The sequence below is a fragment of the Notamacropus eugenii genome, chromosome 3 (genome assembly GCF_028372415.1).
Source record: "Notamacropus eugenii isolate mMacEug1 chromosome 3, mMacEug1.pri_v2, whole genome shotgun sequence".
In the NCBI taxonomy this organism is placed as follows: Eukaryota; Metazoa; Chordata; class Mammalia; order Diprotodontia; family Macropodidae; genus Notamacropus; species Notamacropus eugenii.
Window position 1 is genome coordinate 138,959,244 of NC_092874.1, and position 23,064 is coordinate 138,982,307.

At 35.1% G+C, this 23,064-nt stretch overlaps 1 protein-coding gene across 7 annotated transcripts in view; it reads right to left on the reverse strand.

The window, feature by feature from the left end:
• FOXP2 (forkhead box P2) overlaps positions 1-23,064 on the reverse strand; it is a 681,601-nt gene that overhangs the window by 72,055 nt on the left and 586,482 nt on the right. The gene's annotated exons all lie outside the window — the stretch shown is intronic.

Sequence of the window (23,064 nt, forward strand, 5' to 3'; positions counted from 1 at the left end):
ACAATAACATTTTAACTTCATGTATTGTGCAGGACACATGCACACAGGCATGATTACCTATAAGATATAATCTATTTGCTTAATACCAAATAATTATATTTCTCATATCTAAAATATATTTTGTATGTAAATATCCGTTAATATTCATTTAAGATAAAGAATATTACAAATAAGATATATAAAGTATTATTCTTAAATATATATTTTAAACAAGTTTTTATTGATATCTTTCCTTTACCATCATAGAAATTCCTAACATTCCTCTATCTCCCCCTTCCAGAGACCTATCCCAGTTAACAAAGATGTTATTTTAGAGAGGACGAAAAATTCAGTACAGATGATCAATACACTGAAAAATCTGAGAAAATGTGCAGTGTGTAACACCTGCAGACTTCTCACGTCCACAAATGTGTATGCTGGGGCTGTCCTCTCATACATCTTCAGTTGACTCCTTCTTGATCTTTATAATTTCACATTATATATATATATTTATTATATATTCTTTCTGTATACATTGTTGTAATTACCGTGTATTTGCTTTCCTGACTTAGCTTACTTCTTTCTCTATTACTTGATATGGTTCAACTGCAGGTAGGTGATGAATGGGTAAAGGGCCAGGCCTATTGTCAGAAAAACCTGAGCTAAAATCCAGCTTCATCTACGTAGTGGCCAAGTCACTTCATCTCTGTTAGCCTCAGTTTCCTGATCTGTAAAATGAGGATAATAATAGCACCTACATGCCAGGGTTGCTGTAAGGATCAGATGATCTAATAATTGCAAAGTTCCTGGCACATCGTACTACACAGAAGTTATTTTTGTTAGATATTATTCATCATTTCTTATAACACATTACCATTCCATAATTTGCTGGTCCATGTCCTAAATGATGAGTATTTACTTTGTTTCTGATTTTTAACTATCAAAAAGAATGCTGCTATAAATATTTTGGCATATATGAGGACCTTCTTTTCAACAGATTCCCTAGGTTATAATCCTAGTAATGGAGCCTCTGGTTGAAAGGTGTATGGATATTTTAGTCACTTTATTTGCATAATCCTAAATTGCTTTCCAAAATGGTTGTACCATTTCACAACTCCCCCAACAATATATCAGTTTGCCTATCATTCTGCAGTCCTTCAAATACAGACTTGCCATTTTTTGGTGATTTTTCACAAATTGAAAATATGAGGTAAAAACTTAAGGTTGTTTTGATTTTCATTTCTCTTATCATTAGTGAATTGGAACATTCTTTCATGTGATTGTGAGTACTTTGCTATCCTCCTTTTGAGACCTGTTCATATCCTCTGACCATTTATCTGTTGGGGAATGGCTATTAGTCTTATATAAGTTTATTAATTATTTATATATCTTGAATGTCAAATCCTTATAAAAGAAATTTGATAAAAATTGTTTTCCCATTCAACCACTGCCCTTCTTATCCTAAGTTAATTTTGTCTGTGTCTTAAAAAAAATAATATGAAGTTAAGAAAGGTAAATTTAATCTATGAACATCTTGAATTTTACGTATTCTGTAGCATTTATCAGATTAGAAAATAACCTCAGTTTACTGCCTCCATTTTATTTTACATCACAAGATATTCCACCTCTATAAATTATACTGGCTAGAATATCTAATTTTGCCAAAGGTTCACATCCTTTGTTTAATAACTCATTTTTGTGGTAAGGTTTCAAAGTCGAGTTTCAGATGTAGTTTTGCTCAGTGTCTCAATAGACTTCCACTATTACTTTTTACCAACTAGTTTCACTGAAAGGTTTCTAGCATTACAGGTAATGTAAAGTCCATTAGGTCAGGCTCTTCATAGCATGACATGCAGTAAATTACAAGTGCTTCAAGCAGCTCAGTGAATTACAGTTCATCACTTTGAAAGGTTTCCCACTACAAGACTACAGATATCAGATCTGGCAGTTAGGATCCAATTAACACTTTGGTCAGAATAATCAGATTGCATGTGTAAGCCTTGTAGAATTCGTTTATTGTTTCCATGCATCTTCTGTCTGTAGGTAAATTTGTTGCTGTTATTTCAAAGCTTGGATTCCCTATTTCACTTGCCTTTGGGTTATATTTCAAGTCTTTTGCAGGGCAGTGATGGACTCTCTCTGTTCCAGCAATTTAGATCACTTGTCCTGTAGATATTACTGCTTGAGAAATGGTTTGTTTCTGGTAGTTTTGTTTTGTACTCTTACCATGTCATTATATGTCTAGAAAAAAATTGCTCACAATCTTTGCTAAGCACGTTTTATTTAGTGTAACAGCGACAGTTTTTTCCAATGTGATCATTGTGAATCTTGCATAACAGCCTTATGCACCATAAATGACATATGCAATGACATTTACATGTGTACTGTCATGCAAAACCATTTCCTGCTACACTGGATATAATACTATGACTGAATGAAAAAACATCCTTATTTGGTTTTTATCATTTATCTAGCAATGGTCAGTGTATTTAGAGGTTCTTTAGGGAAACACTAATCAATGAAGAATACTACGCTGCAGATTTGGCAGTCTTGGCTAGTACTTTATGACCAGTTAAGTCACACTTTAAAGCATTATAACTAACTGGATAAAAACAGTAGAAGGAACAATCTCACCCAAAGGAGCCTATAGTCTCTAGAAAAACAGTAATTGAATATACAAATTATAGCAGTATAAATTTCAAACTGCAGTGGTGTAGTACCTTATCAAAAACAAAATTACTAATAAGCACTTTCTGTAATAGCACAGTATTTATTTCCTTTCAGTGTACAGTTTGTTTGTTTTTTGTTTAAGTTAATGTTTCTTTCATTTCTTCCACATTATGCCTAACATAAATTTAAGTTTTTAGCATCATAGCAAAGTCTACAAATTCAGTACAAACTGTCAAAAGTGCCACAAAAATGCAGTTAAATAAAATCTACTTACAGATTGTTTTTTAAAAAATGACATATATAGTAATGTTTTTCTAAAATTGCTTATTGGTTGAAAATACATGCTTGTCAAGATTTTCTCACTGATAGCAATGTAGTGTCCTAAAAAACAGTGGATTCCAATAGTTCTGATTTTCCACAAATGTTCATTTTAGGATAATTACCATTAGAGTTTTTGAAAACAGAAGTGCCTTCTCTTTGCCACTGTCTGAATCCCACACAATGTTAAAAGACCTACAAGAAGACCTTCCCACCCCACAGAATATTGGGTGCAACTCATGTAGAGGATTTATGGGAGAAAATGGATGATAAAGGATGGGCTGGCAGGAATGGGTTGCAATCTTCAGTATTTCTGGGATGTCCACAATATTTAGATCACAGATCAAGTAAATCACCAAAATATAAATTCCACAGCCCCAAGAAAATTGTTCATAATAGCTAGCACTTATATTGCACTTTAAAGATTTACAAACTACTTTAGATATATTATTTCAGTTTATCTTCACATCCCTAGGAGGAAGGTGCTATTTTTACAATACCTTTTTGCCTGGGGGAGACTAAAAGGCATTGAACTTGGACAAGTGTCTGAAGCAGAAATCAAACTCATATATTCCAGACTCACGTCTAGTGTTCCGTCCATTTACCTGCTCCTCCTAGTCTAAAACTCTTGACTTTCATCACTCCCATCAGTATCATTCACTCTGTTTCACCCCCTTCCAGCTTCTTAATTCTGGTGTCTTCTCTCTGGTGATTATCTCCAATTTACCCTCTTTTACATAGCCATTGTTTCCCCTTTAGACAGTTAGCTCCTGAGGGGAAAGGACTGTCTTTTCCCTTGTGTATCCCTAGTCCTTTGAATAGCATGTGGCACAGGGCAGGCTCTTACTAAATGCTTATTCCTTCCCTCTCACTTCCCCCTACCACCACACCCCCCACCCCTGCACTGGGTACTGAGGAGATACAAAGATAAATAAGACGGGGCCCTTTCCCTAAAGGAGTCGAAAATCTAGACTTGTATGCTTAAAACATGAAAAAGTCTTAAGGGGGACTACAAAGAAAGTGCTGTGAGCTCAAATGAGGGAGATGCCACTTTTAGCAAGAGGGTCAGAGGTGAGCGAGAAAGAAATCAAGCTTTATGGAAGAGTTAAAAGTTGAGTTAGGCCCTAAAGTAAAGGGCTGTGTGGCCCTGATGAAGGCATTTTGGGCTTGGGATAGGGAAAGGGCATGTGAGGCAAGATGGAGGATGAGAATGTAAGAGCATTCACAAAGTTCTGAGGAAGACAGTCTCCTGACACAAAATGGACACCAATCACAAAGCTGGAATGGATCTTAGAGGTCATCCCTTCCAAACCTCTTACTTTATGGATGAAAAAACAAAGGTCTCCAGTTTGTAATCTGCATAAGTTAGAAGAAGAACCAGAATGCAAGTCTGTAGATTCAGTACAGGTGCTCTTTTCCCTACACTCTAGGTAGATTGAGAGAATGGAGGTGAAAATAAAGGTTAGAGCCAGATTGTTTAAATACTGAGCTAATAGTCTGATCTTCATGTGGTAGGCTATAGGGAGCTAATGAAAGTTTTAGAACTACATGGAAAATTTTGAGTTGAGTTTTTGTGTTTGAGGGAAACCATTCTGGCAGAAGTATATAGGATTATGAGAGGGGGAAGAGACTATGCTGCAAGGGAAGCTGGTTAGAAGTTATTGTAGCAATTCAGAGATGAGGGAATCAAGATCTAAAGTTGGAGAAAGTTAAGTAGGTGATCAGTATGATAGATATTATCGATGCAGAAAGAAAAGCATCTGTTTCCTAGCTGTGGTGTTGCTTGTCCATTTAAATGGGTTTCTACTAGCTGTGGTGTTGCTTGTCCATTTAAATGGGTTTCTATGTATTTTTAAAATACACTAGAAACAAATTACAGGCTCATAAACTGGGAAAGAGCAGCAAAAAAACCAAACAAATAACCTATGTTATGTTAACGTAATGAAACATAATTGTGCAACAAGAGTTGATGAATATGAGAACTCAGAAAAACTTGGGAAGATTGGTATGAATTGATTCAGAGTAAAATAAGCAGAATCAACAGAACAGAACACACAATGATAATAACAACGTAAATAAAGAAGTTAAAGGAAATTAAATTCATGTGATAGGAAAAAAAAATGAAGGCCCAGAAAAAAGATAGTAAAACAAGAAGTTTCACTGAGAAGGGGTGGATATTGTTGTGTTTGTCCTTCATTCTGGAAGAGGACCATGACATCAAGATGATGACAGGATTTGCAGTTGACTTTGATTTGAGTGAGGGAGGGATGTGCAAGCTCACCAACCTCACTTTCTTCTCCTGAACCATGGCCAGTGGCCTGATATTCATCAGGACGACTGGAGATGGCCCAGGATGCAATGTGAGATCCTGGCCCTTTCAGGCTAAGGTCTTATAGCATTCTCACTCTGAGTGAGATACACCTAATTCAATGAATAGGTTTCTTTAAGTAGTTGCTCAAGGGATGGACCCTTTAATAATAAAAAAAATTCAAACAGGGAGGAAAAGACCCTCAGGGTTCCTGGGTAAAAGAGAACCAATTACTATTTAGTATTTAAATACACTCTGTGCTAGGTGGGTGGGAACTTGTTGTCCAGTCTGTGAGCTCCAGAGTGAATTGAGTTTAAGGCTTGATCTTTGCGTAAGAAATGTAGCCAGTAAACCAAAAGGAAAAAAGGCAGCTTTTGGGGGTGGAAAGGAGCAGGAGGAGGTGGATAGTTGCTACTCACCTACCATGACATCAAGATGGTATAAGGATAGACTAGTGTGTATAGGTATATCCAAGTTTCTTTATCTGATGTTTGTGCTTAGTTGTTTTTCTGTGTCAAAAGGAGTGTTAATCTGAGAGGGAAGGTTAGGAAATGTGATGTCAAGATATGAGGTGACGGGGTATTACAATGTGTAAAAAAGAACACCATAGGTGATAGAATGTTTTTTTTGAGACATTGCAACTTTAGAAGCAATTTATGAAGTTCAGTATTCTTAAGTGAGTGAAAATGTATAAATAACAGGAAAAAAACTAATAACTAGGATGGAAAAAATCATTAAAGTTACCAGCTTGCATAAATGGGAACTGCACTTGGCACATTATACATGACAGTTACCTTCCCTGTATCATGCAGAGTTATCTTGTCCTGTGCTATTTATTCAAAGACATTATCGTTAAGACAATATAGTTGCAAATCTTTAGAGTTTATGTAAGTTTATGGTTATTTTCTGTAAACAGTTTTACATACAAAGCAATTAAACCTAATTAAATATGTCTATATATGTATGCATGGAAATATTTGAATACTTATCTTATACATACACACACACACATAGCTACATATTTATAGGTCTATATGCTGTGGTAAAGTACGCCCTAAACCATTTTTTTGTTATTGTCAAAATGCCTTGAAAAGCCAACCAAATCAGGCAAAAGTAGCTTGATTTTGATCTCAGTATGTGGTATCCTCTTCTGTGTTTCAGCTTGCAGTTTCAGAGTGAAAAGCACTGTTAGTAAGCAGTGCTTGTGGTTTGAAATAAATGTGTGGGAGAAAATTAAAATAAAATATGTTCAATTTCATATCATGCAATACAGTCCATTGTGGGAATATAATTTGTAGTCAAATATTACTTTCATCCACTAGTATAAAAATAAGACAGATTCTGTTAGCCTTGTATGGTTAATATAAAGAGATATGTATTAATTGGAAAATAACATTTTAATACTTATTTAATGCTAGATTTTTGTCACCTGTCACAAAGGACATTTTGTGAGAAAGCTTGACTGTCCTACATGACATTCAAAAGGCTAAAGTTGTACCCCTTGATAATCCATTATGCAGCCACTGATACTTTTAAAAACTTTTTTGATTTTTCTATATTGAGTTCAGCTAGTTTACTAGAATCACTTAAATATTGAATTTGAAAGGACCTCAGACCAATATCCAAAGCATTCATAATCTCTTTTGCAACCTTCCCAACAAATATTAATTCAGACTCTTCTTGATTAAAAATAATAACAACAACATAACAATAACTTGCACTTTAAGGTTTGCAAAACACTTTACAGATATAATCTTATTTCATCCTCATAATAACTCTAGGAGTTGGTGCTATTTTTATCCCCATTTTACAGATGAGGAAACTGAAGAAAAGGTTTAAAAAATTGCATGGGGTTATACAACTAATAAGTCTGAGGCTATATCTGAACTCAAGTCTTTCTTACTCCAGACTTTATCAACCGTGCCACCTAGCTGTCCCTGAGTGCTTCTGGGGAGGGTGACCTCCTTCTACCGATGCAGCTCATTCTACTTTTGGATAGTGCTAATCATTGAGACATTCTTGAACCAAAAGCTCTCTCTAGAACTCCACTCTGGTCTTTGTTTTGCCCTTTGGGCAAAATAGAATAAAGCTAATTTCTTTTAGAAATTCACTTTAGAAATTGCCATGTAAAACTGGCATTAATCATTGAGACCTGGTTCACAGATATCATTTCACAGATTTGATTCAAATAAACAAATATTTATTAAGCACCATTGTGTACAGAGAGCTTTATTAGATTCTGGGAGAGATAAGAGAATTTAATGAGATATACTTCCTACCCTCATGGAGTTTCTAGGCTTGTAGGTATAATGATAGATTTTCTCAACAGGAATGTACTAACCAAACTGACACATTATGAAAGTTATTTTAATAATAATAATGATAATAATGGACTACCTGATATTTCTAAAACTTTCAAAGCCTTTTACATATTTTAGCTAACTTGAGCCTCATAACAACTGTATTGGGTATTATAATCTCCAGATTAGGAAAATGAGTCTCACAGAAGTCATGTGACAATCTGGGTCTTTTTGACTTCATGTCCAGCAAATATAATATGCTCCCTTCGTATAAAAAGTGTGAAGGATAGAGTACAGATGGAAAAGGCAGGTGTCATATAGTTTAGTGAAGGAGGTTATTATAGCAATCTAGCCAAGAATAGATTTACAAGAATAGATGAGGCCCTAAAAAATAATAATCCATGAGAAGCTAAGAGGAAGGAATAGATGTGAGAGTTTGTAGATGTAGAAACTGATGGGATATTACTAACTGAATTAAGATGGGAAGGTGAGAGACCAAAAAAAGGCCTCGAAGGCTTGTAAGCTGTAAAACTGAGTAACTGAAGGATGGCGGTTCCTTCAAGGTATATATATAAGTTGGGTGGAGGAGCAGGTTTTCACGAGAATAAGATAAGTTGTTTTGAATATATACAGTTTAGGGTTGCTTGCAGGACATCTACATGGAACTGTCCAGTAGGCAGTTGGAAATATAGGACTGCAACTCTGAAAGAAGGTGGGTGATTCACAGAGCCCAATGCCACAAGTGTGATCAAAGAGGATGAGGACAGAAAAAAAAAGTCACTGCATTTATTAATAAGGGCATAGTCTTGGAGAGTGTAGTTTCAGTAAAGTGGTATAGACGGAAACTGGTTTACAAGGGATTGAGAGTTGAACAGTTAAGCAGATTAGATTTTACACCCAAGCCATAAAACTCCAGGAATATCTCTATAACAGTATGACAGTGGAAGAGATGTGCCCTTCTCCTCTTGCAACACTGAGGGAGGGAGGATAGAGGTTCTTAGCCTTTTTTGTATTGTGGACTTCTTTGGGAATTTGGTGAAGTTTACGTATCCCTTCAGGGAATCATATTTTGTTATCTACACTGTTAATTAAAGGAAATGACAAATTTCAGTTAGAAGTTGTTAAAAATATAGCTATAATTTTTTTCCCTCTCCAAATTCATAAAGACCCTCAAATCTATCAGTGGACTTCATTGAGATTCATGGATTCCTAGAAATCCTATTCTCTTCTAAGATGAATTTTCATTAAAAAAAAATCTAGTTTCTTTGCTTATCAAATCTGAAGCCCCAGAAGATGATATATACTACCCTTAACCTCAACTCATAGTGCTACTGTCATGGTCACAAGGATTTCCTTTTAGAAAGAACCTTTTGGATCAGAACATGTATTGCTGTGAATGTCAATTGCAACCCTGAAGTTGGAAACAAGCACATAGGAACTTAGGGTCAAGAAACTGTTTTTGTCAATTTGTATCTTCAAGATGAAGTTTCTTAATACTGAATTTTGGATTCTAGTGAGTTATCACATACCAGGGTTCCAGCAAAGTTTTAGCCTATAATGACATGGAAACAGGCTCTGCAACCTGTATGAACAGATTGTGGCATGGAGAAATGGGATATTTGACTTATATGATTTCTGATTGAAATTTCTGAATAGTTCATCTCATCAACACACAATTTACTAATTTTCCTTAAATTCATATTCCTCAAGAAGCCCAGAAGTGAATTTTCATGAGAAAATGTCTATCTTTAATAAATAATCTAATTGGGTTAGAGGGAACAGGAAATTTGCCACTCATCTGCCTTTTATTGCCTTGCTATTGAAGATAAACATGCAGATACTGATCAAATACAGGAAATAATGACTGCTTTGGATTTTTCAGATGAATAACTAAAAGTATTGGTAGAATATTGTTAAAACAGCCAGGTAAACAAGTATTTATTAAGTGCTTATTACTATGTGCAAGTTCTGTGCTAAGATCTAAAGATATACAAAGAAAGGCAAAAAAAAAATTTCTGCTGTCAAGGAGCTCACAGTCAACTGAGTTGTATAAAAGAACTGTATTATGTTTGTAGGTCAGGGGAAAATCTGCAATGTAGTTTTGACTTTTTTGATATCATCATTACTGAATCATATTTCTAAAAAAATGTTAATACAGGTGTGGCATAGTGCTAAGCCTTACATACTAAATATTGTATACGTTAAGAACTGTAGCCTATATTTATGGTTTCCTCAGTTACCTGTAGCTTCTGGACCACACTCTCAGGTCATAAAAGGTATAACGTCAATTTGGAACCTATTGAAATTCTGTTGCTTAGACAGTTCACTAGACTTACTGGCCACTTGTATTCACTGAACTCTACTGCTCTTCCTTGGATAAGTAAAACAGTGTCAAGTATTACAGCTTAACCTTGTTCTAACTGCTACCTCCAGTAACTTCTCTTTCAAACTGCACTCAAGTTTTAGGTCTGTCTTTTGCTTATGTGAGTTTTGGATGTGTTGACATAAGAATATACTGTAAACATCCTCTGAGATATTACAGATCTAGTGCATTTTCTGGGGAGGTGGTATAGTGGATAGATAGGGTGCCAGGTTCAGAGGTAGGAAGACTCCTTTTCCTGAGTTCAAATTAGGTCTCAGACACTTACTAGTTGTGTGACCATGGGCAAGTCACTTAACTCTGTTTGTCTCAGCATCCTCATCTGTAAAATCAGCTGGAGAAGGAAATAGCAAATCATTCCAGGAATTTACAAAGAAAACCCCAAATGAGCTCATGAAGGGTCAGACATGAATGAAATGACTGAATAAACAAAGCAAGAGTTCAGACAAGAGCCTGGGGTTTGTGAACTTAAAAAAAAAAAGTCATAGCCCTGTTTCAATATGATTGGTTTCCTTTCTGTAATTTATTTTATGAATTTAAACATATTCTTCTAAGAAGTTTACTAATGGGGACTGAGGCACAAAAAAGTAAAAACCCCTAATCTAGTTCAACTTTTTCATTTTACAGTGAAAGAAAGTGATACAATATTTCATTGCATCCAAAAGGGTCTAGTGTGTATATGCATATATATACATACATATATGTATATATATCATATCATATACACCTCACCTAATGTTTAACAAAAATATTGAAATTATCATCAATGGAATAACAAATCTTAAAAAAAATCTTCATCTGAAGTACATAAATGATATTATGAAAAACTGGTTTCATTTATAAAAAAGGGAAATATTCATGTCACTCAAATCAGTTCTAATAAGGAAAAAATTGGGATGTGGAAATTTAGAATTTTATCTTATATAACCTGGGACATCACTTACTCGCGCTACAACAGAACACATTGAAAATAAATGTATAAAAAGAATTCAAAAATGAATAATGAAACTAAATATCAAGTGCCTTGGAAAAAATAATACAAAAGAAATAAAAGTTACTTTTAGGATAAAATACTTTTTGTAACTAGTCAATATTGCTTTCAGTATTTGGCTATGCATCACCCCTAATTATTTTAATCTTCGGGCAATATTTTATATACTAACTGAAATTTAACAGTATACATGCACACATGCACAGAATTTGATCTATATGACAACCACTATCTTTATGTTATTTATTGATATAAATTGTAAGAGAAATATGTCTTTAACCAGACGAAGCTATACATCATAGTCACTAATCACAATATCTACTTATGTGTCCACTGAGATCTAAACTCATATACGTATATTAATGTAATGTAACTGAATGTCTATTTGTAAGCCTGAAAGGGACTGGATAGGAAATACTTTGGGGATTATTCCTATCTCTGTTCACTCTGCAGTCTGTCACAATCATTCCCTCCACAACACCCAACTTGTTTCTTCATTTCTAAAACAGGGACAGCAACATACCTACCGAAGTGGATGTTCTTTAAGCACAGATCTGACCATGTCAGCTGACCATGTCAGTCCCCTATCAGTAAATCCCAGTGGCTTCCTCTTGAATCTAGATTCAGTTATAAACTATTGTTCAGTTGTTTTTCAGTGATATCTGACTTTTTGTTATCCCATTTGGGGTTTTCTTGGCAGCAACACTTGAGTGGTTTGCCATTTCCTTCTCCAAGTCATTTGACACATAAGGAAACTGAAGCAAACAGGGTTAAGTGCTTTGCCCATGATCACACAGTTAGTAAGTATCTGAGGCCAGATTTGAACTCAGAAAGATGAGTCTTCCTAATTGTAGGCCTGGCACTGTATCTGCCACACAATCTATATAAATTCTAATTGGCTTTTAAATGTCCTTTAAAACTTGGTGCTACCCAACCTATTTTTCCTACCCAAATGAACATTTTTCTCTTCTCACCTTTCTTTTTTTTTTAAATTACATTTACAAATGTTTAATATTTCTCCCTTCCAATGACCCCTAATGAAGATTTTTTTTAAAAATTAAAACAATAAAATTCACAACCTCATACAGTCTAGCAAAACAAATCCCCACATTGCCATTTTTAGTTAATCTCAAAGGCTGCATATTTGCATTCAACATCTAGGCATTCACTTGGAGGGACAGAAATGGAAGAGCAGAGAGAGAGAAAAAGTATTTGCAAATAGTCCCTGAAAGTTGTAATAGAGTTGTAATTACATTTTATTGTATGAACAAAAAAAAAAAATTCTGTTGCTACTCTGATTTTCTAAAAGATGACACTGAAAGATGGCCAGTGACAGGCTGCATGTTTCTCATGTCCATTGGATACAGAATGTCATATATTTTGTACAAGATATTTGTATGATATGAGGATATAAAAAATCTTTTCTCTTTAAAGTTGTAATTTTTATATTAAACACAGACCCCACCTCTATTCTACCTTCACTGGACCTTCATAATGGAAATTCATTCACTTTCTATTTAGAAATGTTGTCTATTCATTTACTTCTCTAAACATTTCCCTTAGAAAGGAACTGATGACAAGACTTGACCAGATGATTTTTATTTCTCCCACCTGCAGCCACAGTCTGCATTCTGCAGAGCTTTCAAGTGTTAATGAAAGCCTAGAAAAGGTTTTAAAGGGACTCTGAAAACCAAATGGATTTGTAGAACCTTGTTTTAATTCAGCATATGTGTACAGACTTTTGAATGGTTGTTCCTGTAGCTGTTGGTACTACTTGAACTGTATCCTCAGGCCTTTCTTACTTCCTTGTTTCTGGTTTTGGTTTTGGTTTTTGTTGTTTTTTTTTTATGATTGTTTAGCATCATCTCATCACATATATCTTGGACCTTACTATCTGGAAGACACAGAGGCAACAGTGAACACGAGACTTTTGTGGACAGAATGCTGCTTTTTTTTTTTTTAACAGATGTTGAATGCTACCTTACCAACTGTACAAGAGAAGCTGTCATCCGTTATTATTACTACCATGAATCTTTCTTTGAGGAACTTTATGTGTTGTTCCTAATGAAAAACTTTGAGAGGCAGAATGAAGCAGCAGATAGAAAGCTGGGCTGGGAATCAGGACACTACCTTGAACACTTACTAGCTGTGGGACCCTAGGTAAAATCCTTCAACTTTTCTGAACTTTAGTTTCATTATATATAAAATGTAAGGGTTGAACTAATAACATCTAAAGTCCCCCCTACATCTAAATCTTTGAGCCTATGAACCTAAGAATGCAAATGATGCCATTTTAATAGATAATGAATCAAAACACATACCAAAAGGCTAGTTAAAGGTTTGTTTATATAGTGAAGATTTTAGGGAAACTTACTACTACTACTACTCAACTGGCCTCCTCCCTTGTCCCCATAATTAACATCTCATCTTTAACTTCGGGACTTTTTACTTTAATTCTTGTTCCTGTGTTTCTAAGTGGAAACATATGAACCTTTTCAAAACTGTTAGCTGCCATTTTAAACATTAAAAGTATCATGTCAGGGTCTGAGAAATCTGCTAGAAAAGAGAGAATAGATGATTTTATTCTCTTACGAGTGTTATTAACTGTTGTTCAGCCATTTCAGCTCCGGCCCTCTCTTCATGGCCCCATTTGGGTTTTCTTGGCAAAGACACTGAAGTGGTTGGCCATTTCCTTCTCCCGTTCATTTTATAGACGAGGAAATCGAGGGAAACAGGTCAGTGACTTGTCCAGAGGCACACAACTAGTAAATGTCTGAGGCCAGATCTGAATTCAGGAAGGTGAGTTTTCCTGATCCCAAGCCTGGCATTCTACCTATGTATCACCTAGGCTGCTATCTAGAATGTCTCTAATTCTACATATATATATATATATATATATATATACACACACACACACATATATATACACACACATATGTATATATATACACACACACGTGTATACATCTTTATTATTCTTTTGTTATGATTCTAATTATACATGTATATGTGTGACTGTGTGTATGCATTACAATATATGCCAAATTACAGTTCCATGTTTTAAATGAACTTTTGCATCCTATTTAAAGTTATCTACATACACACACTCATACGTGGAAAACAAAAATGGAGCAATATCTTCTGGAATTTACTTTGTAACAGATGCAATTGTCTTTTAGTTCATTTGTGCACTGATTGTGGGGTTATCATAAGTTCCAATGTAGACAATAAATGCTTGTTGAATATTCTGGATAGTTTCTAATGCAAGCCTTAGCTAAAACAGTCTTAAGTGAAACTTCATAAATTTTGAAGGTAAAGTATGTCTTAAATTAAATGATCAATGAAGAATGTTTGTTTTTGCTGTTAAAATTTTTAAATGGACACTGCATCTGAAGAAAATAAAATCCTGTCATCACTTGGCAAAATCCAAATTTCTCAAAAAAAATTTTTTTTTAAGAAAAATCATTGAAATGACTAACACAGGAAAAGGAGCAAATGTTTATTTGTAACCTATTCTGCCTTCTGATCAGTCTCACCTGGTGAGAGGTGCAATTGTTTTAGTTTATTAAAACTTCAATTTGCACTTAGTTAATTCATACACAAATATCTCCATAAAACCTAGAGACCCCTACTGGGTTTGCTTAACACTTGAAACAATGTTCTAAGGACATATTAAGTCATAAGTTAGTCGTGAAGTCAACAGTTATTGATAGGGTTCTCACAATTAAAGGGTCAATAACATCTTTACTATTAGAATGCAAATCAGGGATTTCTCATATCCACAGTTCAGTTTGAGAAAGCAATTTTACAACTCTATACAAGTAGATAATCCTTTCATTCATCCATTCAGCAACCATTTTTAAAGAAACATATTATGTGCAAAGCACTACACAAAGCTTGGGGTAGGAAGGAGAAGATACACAAATAAGATATGCCCCCTGCCCTCATGACACTTGAATTCTGGCAGGGGCTATGACATACTTCAATATGCAGTACTGAACAGTAACAACAGAACAGGCTCTAATGTGTTTTACAATAAGATAATAGAATTTAAGATATGTTTAAAGTGATATGAGAGGTAAGAGGAAGGACCAGTCATTTATGCAGTCACTGAAAGCTTTAAAGAGAGGGTGGCACTTGAGATGCAATTTGAGGGATCAGTCAAACTTCAAAAAATGGGGATTTGGAAGAAACAGCATCCTCTGCCTATGTAATGGTAGCGTAAACAATCCTGCATTGTGGATAAAGCCCTGGACATGTCTAAAGGGCGGCAAGTAGCCCAGCTTGGCTAAAGTATGGTGATTTTGGGGACCAGGGCAAGAAAAGGCTGGACAGGTAAAGGGAGTGTCAGATTGCAGAAACCTTGAATGCTAGTCCGAGTTGGTACTTAATTCACTTTGCCAGTGGTTTGAAACTTTTAGCAGTAATAGAATCCCCTTATAAAATAATACCCTGATGAATCTCTTGTAGTAAAATTTTAAAAAGCTATGAATTAAATGCCTATTATTTATGGTACCAAATGACTAAGGCTAACGTCAAAAAAAAATTCACATCAATTTCATCTTGAATACAATATTAGAAAAATACTGCAGTTATTTAGTGAGGATGATTGTTTGCTATTAATAAGTGTTTGATAAAATTGGAAACTATAACAGATAGGTTGCATCTTGTAAAATATTTCCCAACACTTCATTTTCTCTTTTTCTTGAGTGAACTAGCATCTGGGAATTATTTCAGGTAGCACTGCACAATAGAAAGGGAAATCTGATCAGGAGATCTGGTTTCCATTTCTGGCTCTAATATTCTCTAGTTGTGTGACTATGGATCAGCTTCTTAACCTCTTTTAACATCAGTTTCTTAGTCTGTAAAATGTTGTAATAAGGTGCTGTGGAAACTTTAAATTGCTGTGTCATTGTGAATTGTTAGTTCATCACATTTATCTTAAAAAATCTGAATTTAGCTTTTAAACTACATTTTCTTTGCAAATGTCTTTGTTAATTTGCAAGAACTAAGGAATCATTATTTTCTAAATCTTTTAATATAACACTGTGGATATAGTTTATAACCAAAAAATTACATACATGCAAAAAGCGGCATAAAATACACCATGAAAAAATGCACAATTAGAAAAGAATTGGCATTTGTCATGTAAGGAAACTGATGGCCAACAGTAATGATAATGGACAGTGCCAAGGCTACACTGCCACACAACAAACATAAAAGACAAAGAGGCTTCCAATGCATTGGGTTGATTGATTCTCAGTGGAGAACTTATGGGAAAATATGAAGAAGGCAGATCAATGAAAGGAGTCACCATATCCATCCGTCATAGATCTACTGAAATATATACACATATCATTTGAAGCTAATACAAATTGGAGATAGCTACTATCATATCAGTCAATCAAGGATTTGCTAAACACCTTTTATGTGTCAGTTACATGTGTTGTCTATGTTTCGGGCTCTGCAGAGTAGAGTATTACACAAAGAATTAAACAAGGAGCTTGCATTCTAATGGGAAAGACAAAAATACACTTAGAAATACACAAGTAATAAAATAAAAGTGAATAATGGACATATTCACCAAGTAGTTAAATACAAGCCACCTGGGGCCTCAGGGAGGGCTTAATTCAAAAAATTATTTCTTGAGTTTCATCTCTAAGGAAGAGAATAAGCTCTAGGCATGAAACTAGGTTCTGGGGTATTTATCTCACTATCATATTCTTCATTAACACTTTTGGTTCTCTGTCTTCTTGATTTGAACCACTAATCCATAATGGGCATTGGTAGGAAAAAATTGTGTGTGTGTGTAAGTGTAAGTATTCCCCCCTCCAAAACTCCCTAAAATACAAATGGTACCGATCATTTTATATGTAGCAAAGATGGATTAACAATAATCTGATTATGCACCACACATTATTAGGTACATTCACCAACTGCTTCTAAGCCACTTCTGTCATGTGACTATGATTTCCCATAATTCCATTAAAACACATTTCTATATTACTGAGAGAAACTTAAGTGGAAAGGTATGCTGTGCGTACCTGTCTGCCTTTACAATTATTTTGTTTAAGAGGTGTTTGGACTACTTTGTGGAACTACAGGCTTCTATGGAAACTAATTTGAGAAATGCTTTATGCAATAAGAAGCCACTGAAATATTCTGAACATCAGACTGGACACAATCATATCTGTGCACAAAAAACACTGTTAATCTATCAGTGATTTGAAGGATGGAGTGGATGGAAAAGCAATACATTTTATGCACAGTATATAATTCTAAATCCTCAAAGAACTTTCTGTGGATTTTTAAAGGTCATGGTTTCCTATCAGTGGGAAAGAGAAATAGTATAAAATAATGACCTCAATCTTTATTCTCTTGAATGAATACTTTAGGGCCCTAATTTTGATGCAGTGTTTCTTCTTGCAGTTATTCACATATTTTTTTTCTTATTTTACAAAAACAAAGGTTTATAATTAATTATATCATACTTTTTTTGTGTGTCTAAGATATGTTTATAGAATCTAGTGGTTGAATGTTGGAAAGGAATATTTCCCACTGGCAAAAAACTTGATTTTAATACATACAGCCTACAAACTATTTGATTTCCAACATAAGTCCTAGAGAGTTTTACCCAATTCATGTAGAAATTAAGTATTTTGCCTAAGATTGCATAATCATAGTGAAAAGCAGGATCAGAGATAGCTCTTCTCCACTCAAAACCTAGCAGCTGAGTGTGGTATTGAATAGAGCAGAAAACCCTGAGTTAAGAAGAGTTAAGTTCAAATCTAGCTTCAGCCACTTAAACTACCTCAGTTTCCTCATCTGTAAAATGGGGGTAATAATAGTGCATCCTCTACGGGTTGCTGTGAGGATCAAATGAGATAATATTGGAAAGGCACTTTTGCAAGACTTAAATTCTATCAAATGTTAGTTATTAATATTGCTATCTGTGTGGTATGTTGACTGTACTCAAGTTCTTAAATATGTCTATGTACCGGTAAAACAAAGACACTTTGATGTAGTAGAGAGTGGGCTGATTCTGAAGTAAGGAAGGACTAAGTTTAACATCTTGCCTCTGACACAGTAGTTGTGTAACCATGGACAAGTCACAACTTCTCAGTGCCCAAAGGTAGTTTTCTAGGACTGTAATTAAGTTCGGTAATTGTGCCAATCTGCATCTATGGACGGAGCTTCTACCTTAGGAGTTTCTAACGCTGATAAAATCACATCTTCTAATGCCCAATATGGATAAAAATAGATCAAATAAAATGACATTTTTTTTACCTTAATACTTTTGATTATGAACAAAAAATTGAGAATTTTTCTTAGGATTCTAGTAAACTCCTGTAAGCAATTAAGTCAATAAATATTTCATAGAATCACAATCTTAACATTTTAAATTTGGAGCAGACAACACAATACCTGAATTATGATGCCGCCATCTACGTTTTTTTCTTGATTCAATAAGCTGTAAAAATCACAATTGTATCTCATAGTGCTCTAGTCAGAACAATCCAAAGATTTACTTATGTATGCTTTTATCCATCTCTCCTAATTATCTCTAAGTTTGAACTTAACATTTAAAACATCGTTTACATAATGGCAGCTATATGACAGTTTGTTTGCCTAGTGACTAAGGAAGGGAATAAACTGATTAAGAACCTCTAGTGTTCCAGGCACTGCATCAAGCACTTTACAAACATCATCCCATTTGATCTTCACAGCAACCCTGGGAGGTCGGTGTTACTATTATCCTCATTTTACAGCTGATGAAAACCGATGCAGCCAGAGATTAAGTGACTTGTGCAGGGTCACACAGTTTCTAAGGGTAGATCTGAACCCAGGGCTTCCAGGATAGAATATTACTGTACTCAGAAAGATCTGAGTTCAAATGTAACCTTGGACACATTAAATGTGTGATTCTGAGCAAGTTATTTAACTTCTCTCAGATGGCAAAATAGGGGTAATAATAGTGCCTATCTCCCAGGTTATTGTATCAAAAGAAATGATATTTGTAAGGTGTTTTGAGGACCTTAAAATGTGATATGAATTATAGCTACTAGTGTTGTTATTATAGTGCCTTATCTCATTTGAATCTTACTACCTTGTGATATAGGTACAAAATCCTCAGTTTCTTCATCTGTAAAAAATGAGGATACTAGCACATATTTTACTGGGTTGTTATGAGGATCAAATGAGATAACATGTTTTTTAAAGCATATATGTAATTATATATAGTATACAAATAAGTTAATATTCCTATCACATATTACTTATATTAATAACACATTATATAATGATAATAATAGTTATTATCATTCCTATTTTAGAGAAGAGAAAATGGTAAGATTTGAATCCAGGTCTCTGAGTATAGGTCCAGTGCTTTTTTCCATTCTACCCTATTACTACTAATAGTAATCACATCAACAGGTGTTTGTTAGAAAGGCAGTTGGGAATTAGTGGATAGAGTGCTGGCTGGCTTTGGAGTCAGGAAGACTTGAGGTCAAGTCCACCCTCTGCCAAATACTTGGCTGGGTGACCCTGGGAAAGGCCCCTCACCTGTCAGTATCCCCAGGCAATGCTAAGACTTAAGAAGACTTCATCTTCCACTGTATTGGTAGAAGAAGTTCCTCACCAGGAGGTAGGACAAGAACAAAAAGATTAAACAACTTCAGGGGGCACTATTTTTTTTAAGTATTCATTTAAAAAAATCAACTTCAAATTCTCTCCCACCCACCTCATTGAGAAGGCAAGCAATAAACACTATACATGTAAAATCATGCAAAACGTATTTCCATATTAGCCATGTTAGAAAAATTCAATCTGCACTCAGAGAGATGGATAGCATTTTTCATCATGAGTCCTTTTGAATTGTTGTAGATCATTGCATTGGTCAGAGCAGCTAAGTCTTACTGTGCACAGTGTTCTCCTGGTTCTTCTCACTTCACTTGGTATCAGTTCATATATCTTCCCAGGTTTTTCCAAAATCATCCCTGTCATCATTTCTAATAGTACAATAGTATTCCATCCCAATCATATAACACAACTTGGTCAGTCATTCCCCAATTGATGCTCAACTTCTAATTCTTTACTACTAGAAAAGAAATGCTAGAAATATAATTGTTCATATGGATCCTTTTCTTTTTTCTTTAATCTCTTTGGGATACAGACTTAGTGGGAGTATTGCTGGGTCAAAGGGAATGCACAGTTTTATAGCCCTTTGGGTAGAGTTCCAGATTGTTCTCCAGAATGGCAGGACCATTTCACAACTCCATTAACAATGCATCATTTCTCCTCTCCAGCATTTATCATTTTCCTTTTCTGTTATCTACTCCATCACATAGGTGTGAGAAGATACGTCTGAGTTTTTTAACCTGTATTTAATGTGAGGCCCTCCCTGGGTCTCAGTTTATCTGTAAAATGAGGGAGGTGAACTAAATGACCTCTTCAAGGTATAGATCTATGATCTTCTATTTCCAAGAATCAAGGAATCAAGGGAGTTATGAACTGGAAAGGAGAGAAACAATATGGAGGTCTATGAGGTATGTTTTTGAGTACATTGAGTTTGAGGTAGTGTCAGGACATCTAAGTGGAGATTTTGGAATCATCAGTATGAGGGTAAGAGAAAAGGGAGAGGGGTAAAGGAAGGAGAGGTAGAGAGAGAAGAAAGAAAGAGGGAGGGAGGGAGGGAGGAATGGAGAGAGAGAGAGAGAGAGAGAGAGAGAGAGAGATAGTGAGCGTGTGTGTGTGAGAGAGAGAGAGAGAGAGAGAGAGAGACAGAGAGAGAGAGAGAAAAGAATGTGACATGAGAAAAAATGGCCAAGGGATAGAGTTTTAAAAGATAACCAGACCTAAGGGGTAAAAGGAAAACGAACGAAAAAGGAAAGAGATAGGAAAAAAGAGAATACTGGAGATTGGAGGGAGCCATGCCATGGAAGTTAGGTGAGTATTTACTATAAAAAAGAGAGGGTGGCCAACAGTATCGGACACTTCAGAGAAGCAGAAAACTTAAAGAGACCTGAATTTGGCAATTAAGAGGTCTTTAAAAGACAATGAAGTGATCAAAGGTGAACATTTACAATATATACGTATACATATACACACATAAATAAAAAAATATATATATACATACATATATATTTACAGCGGTATATACATATAACCATCTTGACGTTCCCTTTACTAACACAAAACACGATTCTGTGTTTATATGAACATCTGATGAATCAAAAAAGCCTCATTCCCAATCAATGGTTTTCCAATCCTTAAAATTGTAAGAAATGAATAGAAGTAGGTCAAGGATAATTAGTAACCTTAGCATTAAGAAAGGCCAATTTGTGTTTGTTTTGCTACTTCTGCTTCTCCCCAGCTGGTTCTTCATCAGCTGCGCCCCACACCCCCACCCCAACCATGGCAATATAACAACCACTGTGCCTACTGCTTTATTAGATCATTTGAAGGTGTAACAAAATGAGTTCCCCTTAAGATATTTTCCGCAAGTATGTATCTAGTGATCTAATTTTTTTTTTTTTTTACAGTTACTATCAAGGCAGAAAAAAAGGTTACTCTTAGGTTCATGGTCGTCATGTATTTTCTCTTTGCCAACAATAATCTCTTCCAATAATGTCCTCTGTATTGTTGAGTTTAGTTAAAATGCAAAATTGATATTTACTATAGTGTGAGGGAAATCTCAAATATAAACCATATTCAAAGTGAGCTCAATTCCAGGTACAGTCTCAGAACACTCAGTTTGGTCTACACATTTAAACGCATCTAACCTCCTTTCTCCGTTTTATTCTCAATTCATAGGTTCCTTCCTTTAGCCTCTGACCTTTGGAATCGCTGTTTTTGCTCAGCCTCCCAAGGAAGTCCACTTATTTTTTTTTTGGTGGTCCCTCTAACTTCTCCATCACCCCAACTGATAATTTCAGTTACTTTTTGGTGTTTTTACTAATACTATCTTATGCCATGTTAATAGAAGCTTTCGTTGCTGTATCCTATCCCAGAGAGGCTACATCCTCTGCACATGGAGTACTGTCTGAAATATATTCAAAAGAGAGTGATTAGGATTCTGGATCAAGAGTGACTACAGACTATGCAATGTGTAGTTGCAAGTCAGATTTACATATAAACTTCTACTCATGTTTCATGGAAGAAGAATTTCCTAACAATCCTACCCGAAAGTAAAATGGACTATGGACTACCTTGGCAAGTAATATGTCCCCAGTGGTCCTCAGATGAAGGCTGGTGACTGTTTGACAGGGATGTTATAGAAAGTGTTCACATAATGTCATATGGATGTCTAGATGGCCTCTGTAGTGTGTTTTCCCTCTTCCAAACTTAAGCTTCATTAGGGCAGGTACACTGTCATCAAAATTTTGTATCTCCCTCTAGTGCTTAGCACAAAGTTCTTCAAACAAGAAGCGCTGGATGAATTTTGGTTGTATTCTTTTGAAATACTGTTCTGGACTTCTTGAACATGCTTCTATTATGCATAATCAAATGACGTTTGAATATCAGCAGTCTGACATGGTTTAAAGTATTTGCCATTGATTTATAATTATGTTTAATCAGTTGTGAATTTCAACCATCTAGATTAGTAGAATTGGAAAATCTCTGATTTAGGTCAATACTTTCCCCTTCTGTGACATTCCTAAAATGGAAAACAGGCTTCTTTTTTGCCTTTTGGGGTACTTTCTACAACAATCCTGCTGGTCAGAGGATCCTTTCAAGTTATATTGCTGTCTCTGTATTTTCTTTATCCCCCAGGATGTACACAAATCTAGAGTACATACATATGAAAAAGTAGATCATGTTTTCAGTTTAGAAGTTGTTGCTGAGTTTTTAGTTTCCTACTTATTTGGTAACTATCATGTGCTCCTTTCTGCCGTGCTTGGACTAATATAAGATAATGACTATCTGAAAGGATATATGTTGAGATGTTACTTTTAGATGTGCAATGCAGATTTAAATTATAGAATTTATTTGGTAAAAACAAAATACAATGAATGAGCGGAGTTCCCAAATTTTCTTTTTACAAAAACAAAGCAAATGTACACTTTTTAATAACTAGAATAATGCTGAATTATTTTTGATTAACAAAGAAAATGGTCTG